Here is a 6,666-nt window from a genome sequence, read left to right on the forward strand (position 1 = left end):
AAACCTAATCAGAGGCATTAAAGATCTCTACAATGAAAATTTTAAATCTTTGAAGAAAGGGATTGAGGAAGACATAAGGAGATAAGACCTTCAGTGCTCACTGATTGGCAGAATTAATACTGTGAAAATGGCAATCCTACCAAAAGCAATTTATAGATTCAATGCAATGCCATCCAAAATCCCCATGACATTCTTCACGGAATTGGAAAAAATCATCCTAAGATTCATATGGAAACACAAAAGACTCCGGATAGCCAAAGCAACCCTGAGCACTAAGAGCAATGCTGGGGGGATTACTATACCAGATTTTAAACTGTTACAGAGCTGTAGTCACAAAAACAACATGGTATTGGTGCAAAAATAGACCCATAGATCAATGGAGCAAAATCAAAGACCTAAATATGAGTACCTGTAATTTCAGCCTCCTGATATTTGACAAAGGGGCCAAGAACATTCACTGGAGGAAAGACAGCATGTTCTCCAAATAGTGCTGGTAAAACTGGATCTCCACCTGTAGGAGAATGAAACTAAACCCTTATATTTCACCTTGCACAAAAGTCAACTCCAAATGGATCAAGGACCTCAATATGAACAATATGAAGCCTGAAACTCTGAAACTGTTAGAAGAAAACATTGGCAATAACCTACAAGACATAGGTGTAGGTCAGAAAAAATGGGGGCACATTAAATGGGGAAACCAGGGTAGAAGGGTTAGACAATGAGGGAGATAAATAATGCCTAGCTAGTTTTAAAAAAAACAGAGAAACCATATTAATCCAACAACTTATTGACAAATTATATATACAACTAGCTCAAGGAACATAACATATGTATAGTCAAGGTTTATCTGAGAACTTTTGGATTTTGCCCAAGCTTTATCTACATAGTGCATGGTAATTAAAAGCATCAAACAGGTGGAACTTATCTTCTTGGATGTTTAACAGCCATACTTTAAGGCCTACATTAATATGGTCAGAGGGCCATAAGTACAGTTTTTGCTCCTTGCACTCTAGATCGACTAAGGTCCAGGGGACTATGGGGCATCTCTCAAAATGTTCTGTAACTGCAGTGAGTCACCTCTTCTCCTGTTCAAGGAGGACATGGAGACCCCACCAAATTGACTCGAACAAGTGGCCAGTCTACAAAGAGGAGAGTCAACACAGAGGAAACATTTCCTCCATGCTTCCAAGTGAAGCCAGCCATTGTCAAGCAGGAACTTTTATTTACCTTCACATAGATGTAACCAGTAAAAGAAAGGACCCAGGGGCTTCTCCCAAGCCCCGAGGAACAGATCCTCAAATTACCTTAAGAGTAAAAATAAACTGGTTATTCTGGGCCAACTGTATGATCTTAAACACCCATAAGGAAAGTATAACCAAAGATTAAGGTGATCAGTATATGTTTTAATTAGTTTCTATGGTGTCAGCTTTCCATATGGCTTTTCCTAATGGCCTTTGTTACCTATCCCTCCACATATTCCCTCCTCTGACCTACTCTTCCATTCCAAATCACCTTTAATGCTTTGGACAGTATTATTTCCCTTTACTCTTTATATAACTCATTCCACCTCCCCTCCCAGGAAGCTTTCTCCTAATGTCTGTTCATTAGTTCTTTGATCTTTCTGGATTTCTAAATTTAAACCCAGAATTATAAAGCTAGCATTCAGCTATGTGAGAGAACATGTGGCTTTTTCTGTGTCTGGGTTCCCTCACTCAGGATATTTCCAGGTCCATCCATTTACCTATGAATTTCATGAATTTTGATTTTAAGAGATGTTTGATATTCCATTGTGTATATGTGTACCGACATTCATTTTCTATTATAAGTTGATGGATCTGTAGCTTGTTTCTAGTTCTGGATTATTCTGAAAACTACAGGAATGAATACAGATGAACACATACTTCTGTGGCAGGGTATACAGTCTTTGGGACATATGCCCAAGAGTGGTATGGGTGGATCAAAAGGTAGATCTGTATCTCATTTTTTGAGGAATCTTCATACTGATTTCCATAGTGGCTGCTCCAGCTGAACTCACATGAGCACCAGATAAGACTTTCCCCTTTTCCACATCCTCACAAGAATTTGTCATTTGTTTTATGGATCTTAGTCATTCTTGTAGGAAACCAGGAGGCCAAGCCCTAGGGTGAGATGAGCCTAAAACTTTTAAGTCCAGCCTGCATTCTCTGTTAAAGGGAGGGGTGCTGAAAACAGTAGCTCTGATAATCCCTGTCTTGCAGAACACCGAGACTGGCAGGAGACAGTGACCTGGTCATAAGTGAAGGCTCCCTGCTCTGTGGGAAAGTGTTTTGGTCAACAATCCTTAGCTCATCTCCCTGTCCTGAACAAATAACTCTGCTATCCTTACCTAAGAGATTAGGCCAGGTTAAAGGTTTACTCCTGAGCTAAAAACTAAAAGTTAACCATGCTTTTAACTCTAAGAAAGAAAACGTTGTGGCCAATAAATTACCGGATGAGCATTGATAACCTTGAGTAAAAGTTTAAGCATCCTTCTGGCACCAACTAACAGACTATATGTCCTGTTTCTTTGTACCCTAAATCTTTGTATGTGACTTCCATATCCCATGTGACTGCCAGTTCCTTGGGATCTGTAAAAACCATCTGAATTTTGTAATAAACAGCTTGTTGTAAAGACACAGGTCCCAGGGTCCAAGACTCCGTAGACAGTCAGTATCACCATCCTTCATGAAAGCGAGGTTCCCCACTGAGCAAGGCACACTTAGATCACCCAATAACTGGCACCTGAACAGGGACCCTCACGGAGCTCCTTCGTCAAGGATGGTGCAATGGCCCCCCACTTTGACCGATAAGATCTCCTTATCACAGTTTATAGGTAAGGAGTAATCATGGATTCTAAATGCATGCAGAAACCAAAAGCTATTAATTGTATAAACACTCATATTAAGGCCTTTATAGATAGTGTATTGGATTTCAATCCCCCATTTTTGAAAGAAGGAACCAGTAGTTTAGAAATATGGGAAAAGTGGGGCTGAAGAGATGGCTCAGTGGTTAAGAACACTGACTGTTCTTGCAGAAGGCCCAGGTTCAAATCCAAGCACCCACATGGCAGCTAACAACTGTCCATAACTCCAGTCCTAGGGGATCCGACAGCCTCTTCTGACCTCCATGGGCATTGCACAACATGGGTGCACTTACCTACATGCAGGCAATACAGGCATACACATAAAATAAAAATAATAAATATTAAATAAATAAATAAATAAAATAGAAAAGAAAGAAATATGGAACAAGTAAGAAAAAATGGACAGTGCTGCTGTCATAAAGGAGGAGTGCCCGCTAGTTGGTTGCCTTCCTCTGATCATGCTAAAGAAGGGGTACCTCCCCCCTCAGATTCCCCCCTCCTGCTGCTGCCAAGCCACCTATACTCCCTTCTCCCTCTGTGCTCTCTTCTGCTATGCAACCACCCACCTCTAATTCTATTAGAAAGGGGGAGTCACCCCACCCTCTCCCCACCTGTCCATGTCCTTCCTCAGCACCTCCCATGGTATATACTTCTTATACCTTGCCCTCTGCTTCTGACCCTGAATCTCTCTTTCCCATGTGTCAAAATCTGCTCACAGGAGACACTTTCTCTAGAGAACCTCTGGCTCCCTTGCCATATCCTTCCCCTCAGTTCTTTCCAGTTCACATTCCAGATGGCCCTATGGCAGCTGACAACCCTGAACTTTGGCTTTCAAACCCAGCATTTGGCTTTGAAAGGCTGAAAGCGGTGATAGAAAAGGATATGCAAAGTCCTTTTCTTATGGCCATCTTTGATCAGTTTAGCCATAATTTAGTAACTGCTTGGGACTTTAAACACCTCACCCAGGCTGCTCTGTCCCAAGGACAATGGCTCCTTTTTAAGTCTAAATACTATGATGAATGCACCGAACAGGCTGCAAGAAATGCTCAAGCTAATGTTGATGTGACAGCTGACATGCTTAGGGGCAAAGGTCAATATGCTGATGCTAAGGCACAAAAGGTTTTACCAGCTCAATATTTTGATCAGGTGCACCTATGTGCCTTGAGAGCCAGGAGATCCACACCAGATGGTGACACAGCCTGAGCTAGCTTAACTGATCTCAGACAAAAGCCACAGGAGCTATGGGCTGATTTCTTAGCTAGGGTCTGGCGAATGGTAGAGGTTAAGGTCCCTCGTGTAGAAGCCACCCAGATTTTAAGAAAACAACTTGCATATGATGGCTCAGATCAAGAATATAAAGTAGAAATTGCTCCAGTAAAAAGTCAAGATTTGTCTTCCTGGGTAAAGGCTACTCAGGACATTGGCATGGTTTCAGCACAGGCTAGTATGCATAATGACAACTGCGTTAGCAGAAGCTTTCACTGCCCAAATGAAAGATCCATGTTTTAAATGTGGAAATATGGATCACTTTGTGAGACAATGCCCTTTCGTGGATTTCAAGCCTATTACTGATCCCTCACCATCAGGCTTGAGACCCAAACCAAATAAAAAATACTCTGAATGTCAAAAAGAATTCCATTGGGCTAGAGATTGCCATTCTAACTTCAACAAAAATAGCAAAACTTTAAACTAGAGAGGGGGCAGCCCTCAGCCCCACAACCAAAAGGGGCAGCAGCCTCGGTGGGAGTAAACCCCAGGCATTGTGGACTTGCCCTGTAACATCTGACCTTAAGCCTACGATGACCCTAATAGTACAAGGAATTTCTATAAAGGATCTGTTAGATACAGGGGGCGATCAATCAATTATTAGACATGAGGACTGGCCATCACATTGGCCCACAAAAAAGCCCCCCGTCCTGGGGGTATGAGGAACTATTTCCTCACTCCAGTCTTACCATCCCCGACCATGGCCTATTTCTAGTCACAAATTGCCTCATTTACAGGGTCTCATACAAGATCAACTAGATAAAGGGCATATAGAGCCTTCTAAAAGTCCCTGGAACACACCTATATTTGTGATACAGAAAAGAACTCGTGGAAAATGGAGATTTTTACAAGACTTAAGAAAAGTTAATGCCACTATGAAAAAGATGGGATCACTGAGGCCTGGTCTTCCCTCTCCTGCAGCTGTGCCTGTAGGACGTGCTACTACAATAATTGATATAAAAATTATTTCTTTTCTTTTACCTGAAGAGAGTGTTTCACTTTCACTATCCCTGTCAACAATCACTCTGTTCCCACACAGAGTATCAATGGAAAGTCCTACCAATGGAAATGAAAAATAGTCCTACTATATGCCAATTTTATCTGCATAAAGCAATTAGTCCAATACTTAAGGAATTCACTACTATTTTTGTTGTTTGTTATGTGGATGATATTCTCCTTAGTCACCCTTCTTTTCAACTTTTAGAAGTTATGCTTACTAAATTAATGACCATTTTAACAAAATATGGATTTGATATTTCCTCAAAAGATTCAAAAACATATGCCTTATACTTCTTTTGGATATGTTATCTTAGATAATCAGTTGTACCCTACCACCCCCAAAATAGAGTTGCCACAGGGCAGCAGCCTCAGAGCTGCCTGGACCCCCTAAATCTTCTGTTTTAGAAAAATCCTCTGCCTTTGCTAACTAACATACAGCTACAAACTGTAAAAGCACAGGCAAGCCAGTCTAACCCGCCTTCAAAAAGCTAAAAAAACAGGTTTGCCATAAACAAAGGCTCTGTTTACCTATCTCTTCCCTACTATGACCCTTTTATGAGCTCCATGGTCATCTGGAGATTTTTCCACTCTAATTCCAACTGGAGAAATGGCTTAATGGTTAAGAGCATGGTTTGCTCTTCCAGAGGACCTAGGTTTGGTTCCTAACACCTGAACTTCACTAGGTTTTCCTGTCCTCCCAATTCTACTCCTTTCTGTTAGCTTTATTTCATTCAGTTGTTTCTTGCATATGTATAAATATATAAAATTGCTGTGTTAAGTTTTTCCACTCACTACAAAGTCATTTCCAGGTTTTCTGTTTTCTGAGGAACCACTGACCTTCGAGTTTTAGCTTATTAAGTTCATCTAAGATCCTACAGTTCAATGTAAACATGGATTGTGTTAATTAATTACCTTATCTTTAATGTTTAATTCAAATTCCATGTTCTTTTAGTAAAATAACGTTATCCGGCACTCTCTTCTAAAGCCAAACTGCTACTTTTTTCATGACTCCAGCTATGCCTGCTTTCAGAAGATCTTACAAAATATATCATAATCAAATTTATTAAATAATACGTTTTAGATGCATCTTTATGTTGTTTAAAATTATGTCACATGTTTCAATATGTTTCTGTGTTGAGATCTCACATAATTATGTCATATGTGTCTATGATAATTGTCCTCATATATCATTTGTGTTAAGACAATTTTAAAATATGGCCATTTCAAATGTTTCTTTTTTCATTCTTTTTATTGTGCACAAAATTATTGGTTACATTCAAAGGTCTATTAACTTGGGTGCCCTAATCAATATTAAATCTATTAGACAGTGTCTCTAGGTCAGGTCTCTAGTTATGTAAACATCCTATTTGCTAAGTATCTTTGTTTCTTTCTTTTTATTGTGCACAAAATTATTGGTTACATTCAAAGGTCTATTAACTTGGGTGCCCTAATCAATATTAAATCTATTAGACAGTGTCTCTAGGTCAGGTCTCTAGTTATGTAAACATCCTACATCCTAT

Source organism: Nannospalax galili, unplaced genomic scaffold, assembly GCF_000622305.1.
Source record: "Nannospalax galili isolate Female #2095 unplaced genomic scaffold, S.galili_v1.0 scaffold1243, whole genome shotgun sequence".
NCBI classification, from domain to species: Eukaryota; Metazoa; Chordata; class Mammalia; order Rodentia; family Spalacidae; genus Nannospalax; species Nannospalax galili.